Source organism: Pan paniscus, chromosome 5 (genome assembly GCF_029289425.2).
Source record: "Pan paniscus chromosome 5, NHGRI_mPanPan1-v2.0_pri, whole genome shotgun sequence".
NCBI lineage: Eukaryota > Metazoa > Chordata > Mammalia > Primates > Hominidae > Pan > Pan paniscus.
Window position 1 is genome coordinate 43,293,811 of NC_073254.2, and position 21,221 is coordinate 43,315,031.

General features: G+C 41.3%; 1 non-coding gene and 1 pseudogene across 1 annotated transcript; one reads left to right on the top strand and one right to left on the bottom strand.

Moving 5' to 3' along the window:
* Nucleotides 1–9,499: 9,499 nt before the first annotated feature.
* TRNAA-CGC (transfer RNA alanine (anticodon CGC)) lies at nucleotides 9,500–9,571 on the bottom strand. The gene has a single exon. It is a non-coding gene; the product is annotated as a tRNA-Ala (tRNA).
* A 651-nt stretch (nucleotides 9,572–10,222) lies between these two features.
* LOC134730549 (endogenous retrovirus group K member 24 Gag polyprotein-like) lies at nucleotides 10,223–21,221 on the top strand (annotated as a pseudogene).

Below are 21,221 nucleotides of genomic sequence, written 5' to 3' on the forward strand. Positions count from 1 at the left end.
TCATCAACCCTTCCTTCTGACCTCTTGTTATGTGGGACCAATAAACCATTCTCATTTAAACGACTGATGGTCAGGTTTTCCGTTAATGGAAGCAAAACATATGCTAACTGAAGCAGAATTTGAGGTAGGAAATGATACAATGTAATATATATATTTACATTTATTATTATTATTAATTTTGAGACAGAGTCTCTCTGTCACCTAGGCTGGAGTTCGGATCTCAGCTCACTGCAACCTCCGCCTCCCAGGTTCAAGCGATTCTCCTGCCTCAGCCTCCCGAGTAGGCCCGCGCCACCATGCCTGGCTAATTTTTTTTTTTTTTTTTTTTTTTTTTTTTTGAGACTGAGTTTCGTTCTTGTTGCCTAGCCTGGAGTGCAATGGCGGAATCTCGGCTCACTGCAGCCTCCTCCTCCCAGGTTCAAGCAATTCTCCTGCATCAGCCTCCCGAGTAGCTGGGATTACAGGTGTCCACGACCACGCCCAGGAAATTTTTTATATCTTTAGTAGAGACGGGGTTTCACCATGTTGGCCAGGCTCAAACTCCTGACCTCAGGTGATCCACCCGCCTTGGCCTCCCAAAGTGCTGGGATTACAGGCGTGAGCCACCACACCCGGTCTAATTTTTGTATTTTTAGTAGAGACTGGGTCTCACTATATTGGCCAGCTGGTCTCAAACTCCTGGGTCTCAAGTGATCTGCCCCCTCGGCCTCCCAAAGTGCTGGGATTTCAGGCATGAGCCACCGTGCCCGGCGGTAAGATATATTTTCCAAAGATAATTCTGGCAACCATGTGGAGCATGAATTTTAGGAAGAATGGAAATGCTAGGGGACTGGTTAGGAGGCTACTGTGGTAATCTTGGCAAGAGAGTGTGACGTCTTCCAGAATGTAAGCTCACTGAGTGGAGGGAATTTGTCTATCTTTGTTCACGATTGTATCTACAGTTTCTAGAAGAGTACTGGCAACTAGGTAGTGCTTAGTCAACATTTATTGAGTGAATGTTTTTGGCTTAGGCAGTTTAAAGTGGAAGAGAGGTGTGGGTGGATTCCAGACACACTTTTGACACAAAATAGATATGGTGTTCTGTTGGACAGCAGAGAAAAGATAACAGCCAGCTGTGAAATGGCCTCAATCTAAAGAACACCTGCTGACAAAATGCACTCCCTGTGGCTAATGGAGACCGCTCAAAATTTAACAGGGTCCAGAGGCCATGGCCCAGGTGAGGGAACAGTCATGTACTCTGGGTTCTCAGAAAACATGACCCATGACAAACATCTGCTTTGCAACCCTAGACCAGAGTAGTTCTTGTAACCAGGGCCAAGATAAACTCTAGCAAGAAATCCCCAGTCGACCACCTAGAAACATCCAATCAACAAGACTTGTAGTTTTGGGCTTAAAAGTCACCCAATCGGGGCTCAACTGCCTTGTCCAATCAGGGCTCAGCTGTATCAACCAATTGGAACTAAGCAAGTTTGAATCCCTCATTTGCTTAAATGAACCTGATTGAGAATAAACACTGGGAAGATTGAATTTTCCCAGCGTATACATTGTTTCTCAGAAAATAAAACCTGTCCCTTTGGCCTCCACAGATCTCATGCCTGCTTGACATCTCCGCATGGATATCTAATCAGCATCTCTAACTCAACATGTTCAAAACTAAAACCTTGTTTTTCCTTTACCTCCAAATTTCTTCCCTTCACTCTTTCTTATCTTGGTAAATAAGCACTCCTCTCAACTTAGTGGCTAAACTCTTAACCTGTATTAACTGAAGACTATGAGATCTGCAGAGGCCTCATATGGACAAGGCGCATCATTCGTTTTTTGTTTTTTTCTTGTTGTTTTTGTTTTTTGAGACGGAGTCTCGCTCTGTCGCCCAGACTGGAGTGGAGCAATCTCGGCTCACTGCAACCTCCGCCTCCCGGATTCAAGCGATTCTCCTGCCTCAGCCTCCCGAGTAGCCGGGATTACAGGCTTGTGCCACCACGCCCCGCTAATTTTTTGTATTGTTAGTGGAGACGGGGTTTCACCGTGTTAGCCAGGATGGTCTCGATCTCCTGACCCAGTGATCCGCCCGCCTCGGCCTCCCAAAGTGCTGGGATTACAGGTGTGAGCCACCGCTCCAGGCCTGCATCATTAGTTTTAACCAGGATTGAGGTCCTTACTGGAAAAGGCCATCACAAGGACAGAAGGGAAATTGACTTATGAATATGTACAGTAAGTTAGAAGAATTTCTGGAGATGCAAACTAGATTAAATGAGTGGGAAAGTAGTGTATGGTTTTGAGAGATAGTAGAGGGTAGCGTTGAGTGTCTTTGGTGGTTAATTAGATATGTGTGGGAGGAAGGCAGCAAGGTGCCTGTGGAATAATACAGTGGCGACATGCTGTAGGCTATATGGACTTAACATTTAATGAGGGTGGTAGAGACTAAAGATATATATTTAAGAAATAGCAGCATACAGAGGATATGTAGAGCAAGTGTAATATATATGAATGCTTAGGAAGAATGTGTAGCGCATGAAGAAAGTATGCCTACATTTGAACTCTAAAAAACACTCACATTTAACAACAACAACAGAAATTTTACAAATAACTTACGTGAAATCAATGCAATATATTGTAATGGAAAGACAAGGCTGTTTCAAAGCAAGAATCATTTGTGTCAAATGATAAAATGAGTTTAGTAAAGTGAAGACTAATAAGTTCATTAGATTTAGAGACATGGGAATCATTGGTGACTCTGATAAGAGTCATTTCACTGCAATTCTAAGAATCAAGTTTATATTCAGAAGATTGAGAAATGAGAGTAAGATGAGGAATGGAGACACAGAGTAAAAATATCCATTTCAAGAAATGTGGCTGGAATTGGAAGGAAAGAAATTGTGCTGGCTGCAGAAGAATGTGGAGCTAGGGGAGATTTTTAATATGAAGAGACTTGAACCATTTTAAATAGTAATAAAAAGAAACCAGCAGAGGACAGGGTGAAGACAGAGACAACAGGAATAATTAACAGCACAAATTCCCTGTGAATACAGGACAAGATGGCCTGAGGACCTTTGAAGAACTAGCTGTGGACACTTTAAGCTCTCCCCAATAAAAGTATAGCATAGAGACCAGCAGCATCAGCATCAGTTGAGAGCTAGTTATAAATGTAGAATCTCGGCCGGATGCGGTGGCTCACACCTGTAATCCCAGCACTTTGGGAGGCTGAGACGGGTGGATCACGAGGTCAGGAGTTCAAGACCAGCGTGACCAAATGCTGAAACCCTGTTTCTACTAAAAATACAAAAATTAGTTGGGCATGGTGGCACGCGCCTGTAATCCCACCTACTCGAGAGGGTGCGGCAGGAGAATCGCTTGAATCTGGGGAGCAGAGGTTGAAGTGAGCCAAGATTGTGCCACTGCACTCCAGCCTGGGTGACAGAGCAAGACTCTGTCTCAAAATAAACAAATAAATAAAAATAATAAATGTAGAATCTCAGGGGTTACCCCAGACATATGGAATTTTCATCTTAAAAAAATTCACAGGTGATGCTATATAAACATTAAAGCTTGTGTAGCACTGATACAAGGGATATTTATTCCATTTTAGCAGACAGAAATGAAAAAAGGATGCATACAAATATAGGTACATTTATAAGTTAATGAAGGAAGTTAAGATGGTTTTCATTTGATGGCATTTTTAAATTTGAAGTAGGAGGCAAAGTCATCAGCTGAAGGTACAGAAAGTAGGTTTAGATATCTTGAGGAAGTCAAGCCTTTTTGAAGTAGCTACTATGAATCCTATTAGGGAAATGCAAGTGAGTGGGATAGCATTGAAGGGAACAAGTAAGTCACCCCTCTTCTCTGTACTTAAGTTTCCTGGCCTCTAAAGTGAAGGGTTGGACTGAACTTCCCAAAAGTCCTATCTGGACCCAAGGTAACAAAGGCCGTAATTATTTCACTAATCTTGCTCTTTCTCTCCTCTTTGAAGATGATACCAAGTTGAATCCTTATGCAGGAGGAGATGGTGAGTACAGAACTGCCCCTTGAGCCCACCCCTAGAAGAGTGTGCAGCAGCCACCTGGCCTCTTTGCTTTTATTTCAAGTAGGTGGGGTATGAGTAACAGCAGCATGAGCATTCCAGGCCTTGTGGTGGGTGGGAAGGCAGGGGAGGTTGTGGGTACAGGCATCCTGGACTGGAAGGCCTACTCCTTATTTAGAGTGGCACTAATCTTCACCGTGGTGTGATATTCTCTAGGAGCACCAAACAGTCTGTGTGGAGTGAATAAGATCCATATGGAATAATCTACAATTGGAACTCTGAGGGAGGATGTTCACTATGAAACAAAGGAGTGTGAGGACACTGCTGAAATGTGGCTGAAGGGAAAGAACAAGGAATCTAAGCTGGAAATGGAAGAAAGAAAAGGTAGGAACAGAAAGATCCATGGAGAGAAAAAAATGTTAAGGAAATAGAAGTTGCATTTCAGTAGATAAACAGAAGTTGAGGAAGTAACTGGATGAGGTTGCCAGAAAAGAAAGCAGATTAGGGACACTATGGTAGGCAGACTAATGCCCTGCCACCCTCCACAAAGATGTCCATATCCTAATTCCTAAACTTGTGAACATGATACCTTACATGACAAAGGGGACGTTGCAGTTTGATTAATTTAAGGGCCTTGAGATGGAGCATTTATTCTGGATTATTTGGATAGGCACAATGTAATCACAATGGTCCTTATGAGTGAAAGAGGGAGGCATGAGGGTCAGAGTCAGAGATTTGAAGATGTTACACTGCTGTCTTTGAAGATGGAGGAAGGAGCCACAATCCAAGCAATCCAGGCAAACGCTAAAGCTAGAAAAGACAAAGGAACTGATTATTCCCTAGAGACTCCACAAGAAACATAGCCCTGTTGACACCCTTATATTAGCCCAGTGAAACCCATTTCAGACTTCTGAACTCCAGAAATGTAAGATAGTAAATTTGTGTTGTTTTAAGTCATTATATTTGTGGCAGTTTTAAGTCATTATATTTGTGGCAGTTACAGGGAAATAATGCAGATAGTAATAATATTAATAATAATAGCAGCTAACATTTGTTGAGCATGTATATTGTTCTAAGATATTGTCACAAGTCCTCCTATGAGTTTTAACTAAATTTATTCTTTTTCTGTTTTTGTTTTTGTTTGTTTGTTTGTTTGTTTTGAGATGAAGTCTCGCTCTTCTCCCCCAGGCTGGAGTTCAATGGCGCGATCTCAGCTCATTGCAACCTCCGCCTCCTGGGTTCAAGTGATTCTTCTGCCTGGGCCTCCCTGAGTAGCTGGGATTACAGGTGCCTGCCACCACGACTGGCTAATTTTGTATTTTTAGTAGAGACAGGGTTTCACCATGTTGGCCAGACTGGTCTAGAACTTCTGACTTCAGGTGATCCACCAGCCTTGGCCTCCCAAAGTGCTGGGATTACAGGTGTTAGCCACTGCACCCGGCCCTTTTTTTTTTTTTTTTTTTTTGAGATGGAGTTTTCCTCTTGTTGCCTAGGCTGGAGTGCAATGGTGCGATCTCGGCTCACTGCAACCTCTGCCTCCCAGGTTCAAGCGATTCTCCTGCCTCAGCCTCCAAGTAGCTGGGATTACAGGCGTGCACCACCATGCCTGGCTAATTTTGTATTTTTAGTAGAGATGGGGTTTCTCCACATTGGTCACGCTGGTCTTGAACTCCTGACCTCAGGTGATCCACCCGCCTCGGCCTCCCAAAGTGCTGGGATTACAGGTGTGAGCCCCCACACCCAGCCAATTGATTCTTATATATTTAATTTTCATTGAGTTCTTACCATAGTTATTAATAAGTAGAAACTATTAAATGCATTATTTTATTTAAAATTCACAAAGTCCTGCGAGTTGGCATCATTTTCTCCCCATTTTACACATGATAAAACCTAAGTTTAAATAAATTAAATGGTCTGCCTTATGTCTCACAGTAGCGGAAAAGCTGAGATTTAAACATGAGTATTCTAATTCCAGAGTCTGTGTTCTTATAAACTACTCTATACTGGATTATATTATTTTGGAGTCATTATTTTGGCATAATACTGATGGATTTATTCTTTTGGCATAATACTGATACATGACAAAGTCCAGAGCACGGCCATTTGTGCTAGTGACTAAATAGAGTGGAAATAAAGATTCCTGGGAAAAGAGAGATCAAATGAATGAGAAGCTGGGGTGCTGGATGATCTGTCCACATGGCCCCTGAAGTCACCAAGGGTGAGTGGAAGAAAAGAGGCACCAGGTCTTCATTAAATTAGGAAGAGTTTTCTTTCTGAGAAATGTGAGATTGTGTTTTTTTGTTTTTTGGGGTTTTTTGGATGGAGTTCGCTTTTGTTCCCCAGGCTGGAGTGCAATGGTGCGATCTCGGCTCACCCCAACCTCCGCCTCCCGGATTCAAGCGATTCTCCTGCCTCAGCCTCCAGAGTAGCTGGGATTACAGGCATGCACCGCCATGCCCAGCTAATTTTGTATTTTCAGTAGAGATAGGATTTCTCCATGTTGGTGAGGCTGGTCTTGAACTCCCGACCTCAGGGTGATCTGCCCACCTCGTCCTCCCAAAGTGCTGGGATTAAAAGTGTGAGCCAGCGCACCTGGCCCAGATTGTGTTTCATAAAGCAAAGCCTCCAAGGAACAGGGTTTTGCTTAGGGGAGAGTGGTTGTTCTAATTTTTTTTTTAGAAATGAGGTCTACCTATATTGCCCAGGCTAGTCTTGAACTCCTGGCTCCAAGCAATCCTCCTGCCTTGGCCTCCCAAAGTGTTGGGATTACAGGCATGAACCACTGCACGTGGCCAGAATAGGATTTTTTTGTTTTTGTTTTTGCTTTTGTTTTGAGACAGAGTCTCACTCTGTTGCCTAGGCTGGAGTGCAGTGGTGTAATCACAGCTCATTGCAGTCTTGACCTCCTCAGGCTCAGGCCATCTTCCCTTTTGGGCCTTCCAAGTAGCTGGGATTACAGGCGCATGCCACCACATCTGGCTAATTTTTGTATGTTTTTTATAGGGACAGGGTTTCGCCATGTTGTTGCCCAGGCAAGTCTGAAATTCCTGGGCTCAAGTGATCTGCCTGCCTCGGCCTTTCAAAGTGCTAGGCATGAGCCACTATGCCCAACCCAGAATAGGGTTTTTAAAATGCAGATAGAAGCCTGGGCACGGTGGCTCACGCCTGTAATCCCAGCACTTTGGGAGGTCAAGGCAGACGGATCACAAAGTCAGGAGGTTGAGACCAGCCTTGCCAATATGGTGAAACCCCATTCTGTACTAAAAATACAAAAAAAAATTAGCTGGGCGTGGTGGCAGTCACCTGCAGTCCCAGCTACTTGGGAGGCTGAGGCAGGAGAATTGCTTGAACCTGGGAGGCAGAGGTTGCAGTGAGCCAGAGGTTGCACTCTAGCCTGGCAACAGAGTGAGACTCAGTCTCAAAAAATAATAAAATAAAATGAAATGCAATGATTTGGAAATTGGAATGTGGCCTCAGAAGGTACTAACCTATTTCCTGATCCTGAGATTGGAGAATGTGTAGTTTCTAATTTAAATAGCAATGCATTAGGGAGATCTAGGTTTAAGTTAATGCAGGAACATTTGGATAAGTAGTTAAGGATTGTGGTTGTTAACACGGAAATGTGAGATACAAAGAGTGGAGTTGAAATATGCAGAGAGACAAATTGCAAGTCTACATTATTGAAACAGAAGAACACAGGGGTATGGAGATGAAGGTATAGGTGGAGAATTAGAGGGACATATATCCAGAGTGGTAACTGGGATAGCAGGAATATGAGACAGTAAGTTTAGCGAATCAAATGTTTTCCAAGTAAATTAAACATTCCCCACAGTCCAAAAGATCCCATTGGAAGTAGAAAACTGAGTGGGAAATGAGGTTAATTGAGAAATTAAGAGATTGAGACAGATAGCTTCATCCTTGAGGTAGATCTTGCTGGATATCAATCTCTTGGGAAAAGTCTACAGTTCAGGCCCCTGGGAAAGTTCCAGCATCTGGCTACTCTTACTCTGTTTCCTAAGGAATGGTCATGGGACAGGTCTTCATGTTCTGACATTTACTTCTCAGTGAAAGTCCCCACCAAAATTCTTCTGGACTCTTCCAGTAATATCTGAACTAGTCTTATTTTCATCTTATTTCACCACCATTCCCAATCCATTTTCCACATTATTTATGGAATTAACTTTGTAAAACTCAAGTCTGATTGTAATCCTCCACCTCCCAGGTTCAAGTGATTCTCCTGCCTCAGCCTCCCAACTAGCTGGGACTACAGGTGCCTGCCACCATGCCTGGCTAATTTTTTTGTAATGTTTTCTTATTATTGTGATTCTTGCTTTTATAATGTTTCATTATTTCCTCTTATAATGTTTCGTTGTAATATTTCACTATTATTGTGATCCTTTCTTTTTTATCATGTTTAATTATTTCCTCTTAACAATGGCAGAGAAATACTCATTGGCATTTTTGGTGTATCTTTAAATGTGAACTGAAGCAACAGAACAAATTCATTATCAATATTCCAAAGCACTCAAATGAATCAAAGCATGAACATAAGTGCAATGCAGAAATAACATAAACCTAAAAATTCATTTACTTACAGTTGCCCAGAATGCAACCTCAGTTGGGTTCTCAGTGCTGTCAGGAAATCTGTTATGATTTTCTTTTTTGCCCAGGCTGGAGTGCCGTGGCGCCATCTTGGCTCACTTCAACCTCTGCCTACCGGGTTCAAGTGATTCTTCTTCCCCAGCCTCCCGAGTAGCTGGGATTACAGACGTGAGCCACCGCGTTCCACCTGTTGTGAGTTTCTAACCAACTCTGCCTTCCATTTCTACAGGCTATTTCTAACCTTTACTACTTTCCCAAATGTCCCAAATGTTCTATGACCAGCTTTCCCACACAAAAACCTTGAAAAGGTGCAGTGAGAAAATGGTTACCAGGTTAGTAACTGTAGGACAAGATCTACATTATCTTAAGGTGATAGAGTGGACCTTAAGTTGAAAGCAACCCCCACCTGAATACTAAAACTAAAAAAAGCATGCTACTTTCCTCTTTTCCATCCTATTCCACTTTCCCCACCCCGCAAAAAAAAACTATGATACGGAGACATTTTATTTTTACTGATAGTTTTTCACTGGAGACTGGGAATGGATTAGGGCCTCATTTAGTAGATCTTAAAACATTCTTGGATATTCAGCTCTATTCCCTCTTCCTGGATGCATTCATAGGAACAGTACATTTCTGAATTGTCCCTCTGACTTTGTATTACTCACCGCATAATAAAACACCTTGGAAGTTTCCAGGAAACAGGAATATGGCGTGTGGCTAGTCAACCAAATAGAAGAGAAACAAACATAAAGACAGGAAATTGATCGATTTAAAGGAAATGATAATGGCAAAAATGAGAAAGGACTAAAATAGTTTTTTCTTTGTTTTTCTTATATTCTGTGCCAGAGGCTGAATTAAACAAAATCTACGTAACCGCCTTGGAGATGCCGGGGATCGAACCCGGGGCCTCATACATGCGAAGCATGCGCTCTACCACTGAGCTACATCCCCTGGCACAAGTCGGTGGTAACGGAGAATTCCTGTCATGTTAAAAACGCGAAGCATTTTATATTACCTCGTGCTCGGCCAGGGAGTAACCAACTCTGAGGATGAATTCCACTTAAAGCCTAACCCAGATTACACCTGAGTAACCTCCTTCCGGGACACACTAACAACATCCAGCTTGTGTCGTTACTGAGAGCAGAGCACACTTTTATATCTTTAGCACAATTAGTCCTCTTGGCGCAATTGAATCCCAGGCGGAAAGAATTAAGGGATTGTTCAAGATCTTTTGACAGATTTTCTGCTAGCCGAAGGCTCATGGAAAATGCAACCCAAATTCCCTGCATCTGAGTACGTTGAATGATGAAATGTACCTTGGGAGCTGTCGCTCCTCTCGCTCTCGACCCGGCTCGAAGAAGGAACTGTCCAAATAGATGAAAACGTGAAAATCCTGCCTGACCTTTCTCCCCACATGCAATGGCTCGGGCCACACATACCATCTAGCTCACCTGACACCGAAGCTTTATCTGGGAACTCTGGCTTCACCAAGAATTCTAGTTTAAGAAGGTGCGTTTGCTTGTTTCCCTCTTTTCTTGATCCACCCGTCAGCTCTTTCCCCGCACCTCGTTCTGAGTCTCCGCAAGGCTGCTGCGCGGAAGAATGAAGCTGCACGCAACAGCCTTTCCCGGGACCCGGGATAGGCCCTGGCCAGGCGCTCCGGCGGCGGCAGCCGCAACGCCCCCAACCTTTGAAAGCGCTTCTCTGCCCTCAGACGCCCCTGCAGCAGCCGCGGGCACAAAGGTTTTTGTCTCTTGCTTCAGATGTTGTACAGTAAAGAACAGCGACTCTTCAAACGGAAAATGACAACACCAAAGACATGATCCATGGAAGAAGTAATTGATAACTTATACTTCATTAAAAATCTAAAAATCGGATCTGCGAAACGCACTCTCAAAGAGAATGAGAAGACAAGCCACAGACAGAGAAAATATTTGCAAAACACTTGTCTGATAAAGGACTGGTACCCAAAATATACAAAGAACTCAATGCATAACAATAAAAGTACAAACAACCTGATTAAAAAGTAGGCAAAACATTTGAACAGATTACTCACCAAAGAAGATGTACAGATGGCAAATAAGCATATAAAAAGTTTCCACATCATATATCATCAGGAAAATGCAAATTAAAACAACAATTATACCACTACACACTTTTTAGAATGGCAAAAATTCAAAACCCTGGCAACACCAAACGCTGATGACGATGTGGAGCAACAGGAACTCTCATTCATTGCTGGTGGGAATGCAAAATGATACAACTGCTTTGGAAGACAATTTGGCAGTTTCTCACAAAACTAATCATACTCTCATCATACGACCCAGCAGTCACACTGTTTGGTACCTATCCAGAGGAGTTGAAAGCATATCTATGCAAAAACCCTGCACATGCATGTTTATAGCAGCTTTATTTATAATTGCCAAAACTTGGAAACAACGGAGACGTCTTCAGTAGGTGAATGCATAAACAAACTGTGGTATATTCAGGCAATGGGACATTATTCAGTGCTAAAAAGAAATGAATTGTCACACCATTAAAAGACATGGAGGAAACATAACATGGAGGAAACTTAACATGGAGGAAACTTAAATGCATATTACTAAGTTAAATAAGCCAATCTGAAAAGCCAATGTACTATGATTCCAACTATATGATATTCTGGAAAAGGTAAAGCTATGGAGACAGTAAAAACAGTAGTGGTTTCCAGGGGTTAGGGGTAAAGGGTGAATAGGCAGAGCACGGGATTTTTAGGGCAGTGAAAATGCTCTGTATAATACTATAGTGGTGGATATATGTCATCACACATTTGTCAAAACCCATAAATTACCCAACACCAAGAGAGAACCCTACAGTGAACTATGGACTTTGGGTGATAATGGTGTGTCTATATAGGCTTATCAGTTATAACAAATGTACCACTTTGGTGCAGGATACTGTTGGTGGAAGAGGCTCTGCCTGTGTGAGGGCAGGGATATACAGGAAATTTCAGTACTTTCCACTTAGTTTTTCTGTGAACCTAAAACTGCTCTAAAAAAATAAAGAGTCAAAAAAAAAAAAAGGGAATGAAACCTTCATGGACTCAGGACAGTGACATGGAAGCATGGAAGGTGTGCCATTACATCCGCAGCCTCTGCCTGCTGCCTATTGACGTTAGAGGAAAAGGCAAAAGGAAACTGTTTCCCATTGTGTGCTAGTAAGAACGATTAGGGGCGGAGCGCGGTGGCTCACGCCTGTATTTTGCGGTGCTCCCAGCATTTTGGGAGGCCGAGGCGGGCGGATCACGAGGTCAGGAAATCGAGACCATCCTGGCTAACACGGTGAAACCCCATCTCTATTAAAAATACAAAACATTAGCCGGCGTGGTGGCGGGCGCCTGTAGTCCCAGCTACACGGGAGGCTGAGGCAGGAGAATGGCGTGAACTCGGGAGGCGGAGCTTGCAGTGAGCCGAGATCGTGCCACCGCACTGCAGCCTGGGAGACGGAGCAAGATTCCATCTCAAAAAACAAACAAACAAACAAAAAACAAAAACAAAAACAAAACAACGATTAGGATTGGCCAGTCCATAAAGCTGCATCTCCTCATAAAAAATGTGAGAGATCCAGTACTGTGTGGCTACTCCTACGGACTCTGCTTCTAGACTGTCAAAAATGCTGCCATAAAACAGGGTCATAATCCAGGTCCAAATCTCAGCTCTGGCTACTTGGGAGATAACTAAGATATTTTAATGTCTTTTGCTCCCTCTGCTTTCACAGCAGCTTCCTTGAAACATAGAAACCTGTTTCAATATTGTCTTTTAAAATGGCGGTGAGGCCAGGTGTGGTGGCTCATGCCTGTAATTCTAGCACTAGGAGGATAAAGCAGAAGAATCGCTTGAGCCCAGGAGTTCAAGACCAGCCTGGGTAACAAAGTGAGACTCCGCCTCATCTCTACAAAATAATAATAATAATAATAATAATAATAATAATAATAATAATAATAGTAATTAGCTGGGAGTGGTGATACCTGCCTGTGGTCCCAGCTACCAAGGAGGCTGAGGTGGGACAATGCCCGGGAGGTGGAGGAGCAGTGAGCCATGATCGTGCCACTGCATTCCCACCTGGGCCACAGAGTGAGACCGGGGCTCAAAAACGAAACAAAACAAAAAAATGGTGAGGATGCAGAGACTATGGAAAACTACATGACCACTGACAAGGAAACTTCATGTTGCGGGGTGCTCCCATGAGGGAAGGATCTTATTACTGAACAATTTGAGAAGAAAATCTGGCTCTTCAGTAGATGATAAAAACAGCTGGGCTGCCTTAGTTTATTAAATTGGAATATTACACAACACAGAAAATGAGCCTGATATTTGTTAATTTACTTTTTAATACTAATCTTTTTTTTAAAAGAGCAGTTTAAGGTTCACAGCAAAACAGAGGAAGTACAGAGTTCCCCTAAGCCCCCTGACGCCCCAACCGACCTCCTTTTATACTTTATGCTTTCAGTTTTGCTAATATTTTGTTGAGGATTTTTGCTTCTATGTTCATGAGAGATATTGCATTGTAGCTTTCTTTTGTAATGTCTTTGTCTGGTTTCAGTATTAGGATATAATGCTGGCTTCATAGAATGAGTTGGAAATTATTGTCTCTGCTTCTATTTTCACTAAATAATGAAAGAGTTGGTAAAGTTTCTTCCTAAAATACTTGTTAGAGTTCACCAATGAACCTACCTGATCCTAATCCTTTCTGTTTTAGAGGGTTATCGATTATAGATTCAATTTCTCTAATTGATATAGGCCTATTTGGATTGTTCGTTTCTTCTTGTGAAGCAATCAGTGTAGTTTTTCCTTTCTTTTCCTCTTTATCGGAGACTATTTTAACATATAAAGGAGCAAAAAGGCTGGGTGCAGTGGCTCACGACTGTATTCCTAGCACATTGGGAGGCCGAGGCGAGCAGACCACTTGAGGTCAGGAGTTCAAGACAAGCCTGGCCAACATGGTGAAACCCCATCTCTACCTAAAATACAAAAATTAGCCAGGCATGGTAGCGCGTGCCTGTGGTCTCAGCTACTAGGGGATTTGAGGAAGGAGAATCGCTTGAACCCGGGAGGCGGAGGTTGCAGTGACCCGAGATGGTGCCACTGCACTCCAGCCTGGGTGAGAGATCAAGACTGTCTCCAAAAAAAAAAAAGCAAAAAGATATTATAATGAATTCCCATCTATTCATTACTCAGCTTTATCATCAGCTGATGGCCAATCTTGCTTCATAGTCAGTGTTGTTTTAATGTGTAATACTGTTCTTATGAGTGATTGATTAGAATGAGGCAAATGAGTTGTATAACTTCAGAGACTGGCTCACAAAAGACAGGGTAATTTATTATGTAGCAACAGATAACTAATACATTGGTATACATTTATTTCCTACTTAGCCTTTGTATGAACTTTTTAATATGGGTTTTTTGTTACATCTATTTCTTTCTTGATATAGAAAATTATATTATCAGAACATAAATGTAATTTTGCACTTTTTTAACAAAAAAATGTAATTTTTTCTATATTGATGCTGCTTTTTTTCCTTTATTACTGCTGTTTGTCCTGACTTTGGGTGGACAAATTATTCTTTTTTTTAAATTTCTTTTTTAATTTTTAATTTTTATGGGTATATAATAGGTGGATATATGAGGTATATGTGTTGTTTTGATACAGGCATACAATATATGATAATCATTTTGGGGTAATTTGGGTATTCATCACCTCGAACATTTATCATTTGTGTTAGGAACATTCCAATTCCACTCTTTTAATTATTTTAAAATATACAATAAATTATTGTTGACTACAGTCACCTTATTGTGTTATCAAACTATATTTTTGCACCCATTTAACCATCCCTACTTTAGAACCCCCTCCCTACTACCCTTCCCAGCTTCTGCTAATCATCATTCTTCTCTCTATCTCCATGAGTTCAATTGTTTTAATTTTTAGCTCCCACCTATGAGTGAGAATGTTCGAAATTTGTCCTTCTGTGCCTGGCTTATTTCACTTAACATAATGTACTCCAGTTCCATCCATGTTATTGCAAATGACAGGATTTCATTCTTTTTTATAGCTGAATAATATTTCACTATGCATATGTACCACATTTTCTTTTTCCATTTATCCATTGATGGACACTTAGGTTGTAAATAGTGCTGCAATAAACGTGGAAGTACTATTGTAAATAGTGCTGCAATAAACATGGAAGTGCAGATATCTTTTTGATATGCTGATTTCCTTTCTTTTGGATATATACCTAGCAGTGAGATTGCCAGATCATGTGGTAGTTCTATTTTTAGTTTTTCAAAGAACCTTCATAGTGTTCTCCATAGTGGTTGTACTAATTTACATTCCCATCAACAGTGTACAAGGATTTCCCCTTTCTCCACATCTTCACCATCATTCGATATTGCCAGTCTTTTGGATAAAAGCCATTTTAATTGGGGTGAGATGATATCTCATTATAGTTTTGATTTGCATTTCTCTGATGATTAATGATGTTGAGCATTTTTTCATTTTTTAAGAGCGCTCCAACATCTGAAGAACGTTTTTAATATACCTCGTGGCCATTTGTATGTCTTCTTTTGAGAATTGTCTACTCAGATTTTTGCCCAATTTTTCAATCGGATTATTTGATTTTTTTCCCCCATTAAGTTATTTGAGCTCACTCTATATTCTGTCTATTAGTCCCAAATTATTATTTTCAGTAAGATAATGACTATGGTTTTAAATGTACATAATTTGCCATGCTAAAGAATTTGTATTATCTTGCTATTTTTCTTAGCTAACATATACAACAGAAATAACTATCAACTTTAAGAAGTGACTTTTTTATCAATTATATAATTATAAAATATTAGAGTCTCTAAAGTAAGATAAAATCTGATTTCAATCTTGAGCTCAGTATTTACTCATAACTTGTTAGAATTAAATTAGATAATCCATGGAAAATGTATGGTTGAATGACACCTCATGACGGGTGGTTATGTGTGTATTTGCATGTGCACATAATTTATATATATACTATAATACATATTATCTATATGAATGTGTGTATGTATATAGGAGCATTTGGAAATATCACCACATTTATTTTCTCTGATTGGTAAATAAGTAGGAGACAGGTTCTGAAATATTTTCCTAAACAAGCCCTAATAAGAAAGTAAACATTGAGTGAATTATCATGAAGAATATAAACAAATTTAATTTCTTATGATAAACCATAGTTCCTGCCTCAGGTTTTTCCACCCCAACTCTCATCACCATGACCAGTGATTTCGGGAAGAGTGAACTTGAAGAACCATATTGCCTTCTCTTCTTTCCTAGTTCATTACTTATAGATAATCGTTTTCAAATATTTTAGAAGGTGTTTTATTTTTTCCTTCAATATTGGTAAATATTACTTTATTATAAGAGATTCTTGGGAAAAAAAAGATTGTTAAAGCAAGTAACAAAGTTGTCCTTACACTCTCCACTGTGTAAAAGAAGTGAGAGCAACTCTGGCACAGGACAACCATATGTCTTAATTGAAAAGCCATCATGTTCCTTAGATTTGGTCCCTTCGTGATTGCTCTGTTTCTTGTGGTCCTTTTTCATGCCAAATTGCAGAAATGATAGAAGCTACTTAACTTAACTTCTGGCAATTAATCTATGATATATAGTGGAATTTTTTATCAAAGATGCTAAATGAAAAATTGAAACATCCTTAAACAAATAGCCTTTGCAATACCTACAATGGGCCTTGACTAAAATGCCTCTGTAACACTTGTAAAAAAAAAAATGACCTATAGAATTATATTTATTTTCTGTCTAATTGAATGCTGTCTTCGATATCTAACACAACACTTGAAATTAAAGAAAACCGTTAAATTGTGTATGAGTATGTATGAGTATAGTATAATGTTATGAGAAAAGGACCCATGATTTGCAGTCTTATAATCTGGGTATGTAATCTAATGCCATTTAAAAGTTGGTGAGATAGGGTAAATTTTGGAGCATATTTCATTATTCTTTTTATATCTGTAAAACAGGACCATGTTGGCCTGGCATGGTGACTCACGCCTGTAATTCCAGCACTTTGGGAGGCCTAGGCAGGCAGATAACTTGAGGTCAGGAGTTTGAGACTAGCCTGGCCAACATGCTGAAACCCTGTCTCTACTGAAAATACAAAAATTAGCTGGGCATGGGGGTGCACACCTGTAGTCCCAGCTACTCAGGAGGCTGAGTCAGGAGAATCACTTGAACCCAAGAGAAGGAGGTTTCAGTGAGCCAAGATCATGCCACTCCAGCCTGGGTGACAGAGTAAGGCTCTATCTGAAAAACAAAACAAAACAAACGAAAACAAAAGCCAGGACCATGTAAAAGGATTTTTATGATATCAAAGAACATCATGCTTGGTGTGTACAATGATATTTCAACACACTCAAATTATATTCTAACATGCTTTCTATGTGACTCCTTCCAAAACAGCACCCAATGGGCTTCTATTTTCTCTTATGACACAGATGGGTTAGACACATGCTACATATGTTTTAGGGTTTTCTGAATACTGTATATTAAGCATGGTTATATTCTGTCTTTTGAGTAAAATGTTGGGTTTCTCAGAAAATTCTGTAATTTATGAGTTAATCCCACAACTTCCCATTGAATAGATGTTTCAATAATGCTATTCAAAGACTGGAACTTGCCGCAAAAAAATTATTAAATAATTTTGGAGATACAGCTGGAGGCAGACAGGGAAAAAAGTCTTCCATATGAGGAATATACGAGTCTACTTTGAATACAGTTTGCTCTAGTCACAATGGAAAGTAATCATTTACCAGGGACACTAGACATGATGCTAGTTGTGCTCTACACTACAAGCCAAGTTAAAACCTGCTCCATCTCCCCAACCTACACATAGATACCTGTACACCTGTGGGTGTGACACCACCTTAGTTGTCTCCCTTGGTGAGACCTGCCCTTTCTCTATTTTCTATTCTTACATTCTAGCAGTCTGATGAGCCTTTTGGACCAACCAAGAGACCTTGCCAGACAAGTGGGATCCTTCCAGGTTCAAAACCACTTCATGGGATGTCGCTGAACGTGAAGAGTCTTGTAAGGGCTGCGGAGGGCAAAACGCAGATAGCAATAACCTCACCTGGATTTCTAATAATTTCCTCGGATTTCTAAGTAGGTTCCAAGAACATTATGCTGTCCAGAATGAATACAGAGCCAAGATTACTGTAGCTTACCCTAAGGTTTTCCATGAATACCACGAATGAGCTCCCAATCTTCAAATCACAATTAACCCTTTCAATTCTCACTCTACCTACTGTTCCTCTCCTCTGTGGCTACATAATTAATAAGAATCCCAGTCAGGGATTCCTGCAGAGTTGCAGTCTCAGAGTTGTTACACTGTGCTTGCCAAATACATTCTCAAGACCGAATCTTAAATTTGTAGGCATCTTAAATTAATCACGTTTAAACCCGGGCTCCTCCCCCCGTTCTGGCCCCATCCAATGCCCACAAAGCAAAAATAAAACCTAACAACAAACAGGAGAGCGTTCGTTTCCTGTAGTGTGGTAAAAGGTACCACTACCTACACCAGGACAAAGACTGGGTTTATATGTATATATATATATATTAGGGCTATGCAGGATGTGCTTTGTTAAAAAAGTGCTTGAAGGCAGTATGCTTGTTAGAAGACATCACCATTCTCTAATCTCAAGTACCCAGGGACACAATACACTGAAAGTCAGGTATTGTCCAAGGTTTCTCCCCAGTGTGATAGCCTGAGATATGGCCTCCTGGGAAGGGAAAGACCTGACCTTCCCGAGCCCCGACACCCACAAAGGGTCTGTGCTGAGGAGGATTAGTAAAAGAGGGAGGCCTCTTTGCAGTTGTGATAAGAGGAAGTCATCTGTCTCCTGCTCGTCCCTGGGGAATAGAATGTCTCGGTGTAAAACCCGATTGTATGTTCTATTTACTGAGATAGGAGAAAACAGCCTTAAGGCTGGAGGTGAGACATGCTAGCAGCAATACTGCTCTTTAATGCACTGAGGTGTTTGTGTACCTGCATATCAAAGCACAGCACATTTTCTTAAACTTATTTATGACACAGAGACCTTTGTTCACATGTTTTCCTGCTGACTCTCTCCCCACTATTACCCTATCGTGCCACATCCTCCTCTCTGAGATGGTAGAGATAATGATCAATAAATACTGAGGGAACTCAGAGACCAGCACCTGCGCGGGTCCTCCCTATGCTGAGCGCCGGTCCCCTGGGCCCACTTTTCTTTCTCTATACTTTGTCTCTGTCTCTTATTTCTTTTCTCAGTCTCTTGTCCCCCCTGACGAGAAACGCCCACAGGTGTGGAGGGGCAGGCCACCCCTTAATCTGGTGCCCAACGTGGGTGCTTTTCTCTAGGGTGAAGGTACACTAGAGCGTAGTCATTGAGGACAAGTCGACGAGAGATTCCCGAGTACATCTACAGTCAGCCTTGCTGTAAGCTTGTGCGCTCGGAAGAACCTAGGGTAACAATGGGACAAACTGAAAGTAAATATGCCTCTTATCTCAGCTCTATTAAAATTCTTTTAAAAAGAGGGGGAGTTAGAGTCTCTACAAAAAATCTAATCATGCTATTTCAAACAATAGAACAATTCTGCCCATGGTTTCTAGAACAGGGAACCTTAGATCTAAAAGATTGGGAAAAAATTGGCAAAGAATTAAAACAAACAAGTAGGGAGGGTAAAATCATCCCACTTACAGTATGGAATGATTGGGTCATTATTAAAGTAGCTTTAGAACTGTTTCAAACAGGAGAAGATAGCGTTTCAGTTTCTGATGCCCCTGAAAGCTGTGTAATCAATTGTGAAGAAGAGGCTGGGATAGAATCTCAGAAAGGAACGGAAAGTTCACATTGTAAATATGTAGCAGAGCCGGTAATGACTCGGTCAATGCAAAATGTAGACTATAATCAATTACAGGAAGTAATATATCCTGAAACATTAAAATTAGAAGAAAAGGGTCCAAAATTAGCGGGGCCGTCAGAGTCTAAACCACAATGGCCAACTCCTCTTCCAGCAGTTCAGATGCCTGTAACATTGCAACCTCAAATGCAGGTTAGACAAGTACAAACCCCAAAAGAATATCAAATAGAAAACGATAAAGTCTCTGCCACGGCAATGCCAATCCAGATACAGTATCCACAATATCAGCAGGTAGAAAATAAGACCCAACCGCCAGTAGCCTATCAATACTGGCCGCCAGCCAAACTTCAGTATCGGCCGCCCCCAGAAAATCAGTATGGACACCCAGGAATGTTTCCAGCACCACAGGGCAGGGCTCTAGATCCTCAGCCGTCCACTGTGAGACTTAATCCTACAGCACTACCTAGTGGACAGCATAGTGCATTATATAAAATTATTGATAAGGCAAGAAAACAAGGAGATACTGAGGCGTGACAATTCCCAGTAACATTAGAACTGACACCACCTGGAGAAGGGGCCCAAGAGGGAGCGCCTCCCCTAGCTGAGGCCAGATATGAGTCCTTTTCTATAAAAATGCTAAAAGATATGAAAGAGGGAGTAAAACAGTATGGACCCAACTCCCCTTATATGAAAATATTATTAGATTCCATTGCTCATGGACAGAGACTCATTCCTTATGATTGGGAGATTTTGGCCAAATCATCACTCTCACCCTCTCAATTTTTACAATTTAAGACTTGGTGAATTGATGGGGCACAAGAACAGATCCAAAAAAATAGGGCTGCCAATCCTCCAGTTAACATAGATGCAGATCAACCATTAGGAGCAGGTCAAAATTGGAGCACTACCAATCAACAAGCAATAATGCAAAATGAGGCCATTAAGCAAGTTAGAGCTATATGCCTTAGAGCCTGGGAAAAAAATCCAAGACCCAGGAACCGCCTTCCCCTCATTCAATACAATAAGACAAGGCTCTAAAGAGACCTAGCCTGATTTTGCGGCAAGGCTCCAAGTCAATCACCGATGAGAATGCCTGTAAGGTCATAGTGGAGTTGATGGCATAGGAAAACGCCAATCCTGAGTGTCAATCAGCCATTAAGCCATTAAAAGGAAAGGTCCCAGCAGGATCAGATGTAATCTCGTAGTATGTAAAAGCCTGTGATGGAATTGGAGGAGCTATGCATAAAGCTATGCTTATGACTCAAGCAACAACGGGAGTTGCTTTAGGACGATAAGTTAGAACATTTGGGGGAAAATGTTATAATTGTGGACAAATTGTTCATCTAAAAAAATTGCCCAGCCTCAAATAAACAAAATATTCAAGCTACTACAACAACAGATAGAGCCACCTGACTTATGTCCAAGATGTAAAAAAGGAAAACATTGGGATAATCAATGTCCTTCTAAATTTGATAAAAGTGGGCAACCATTGTGGGGAAATGAGAAGAGGGGCCAGCCTCCGGCCCCACAACAAACTGAGGCATTCCCAATTCAGCCCCTTTTTCCTCAGGGTTTTCACAGACAACCCCCACTGTCACAAGTGCCTCAGCGAATGAGCCAGTTACCACAATACAGCAATTGTCCCCTGCCACAAGTGGCAATGCAGCAGTAG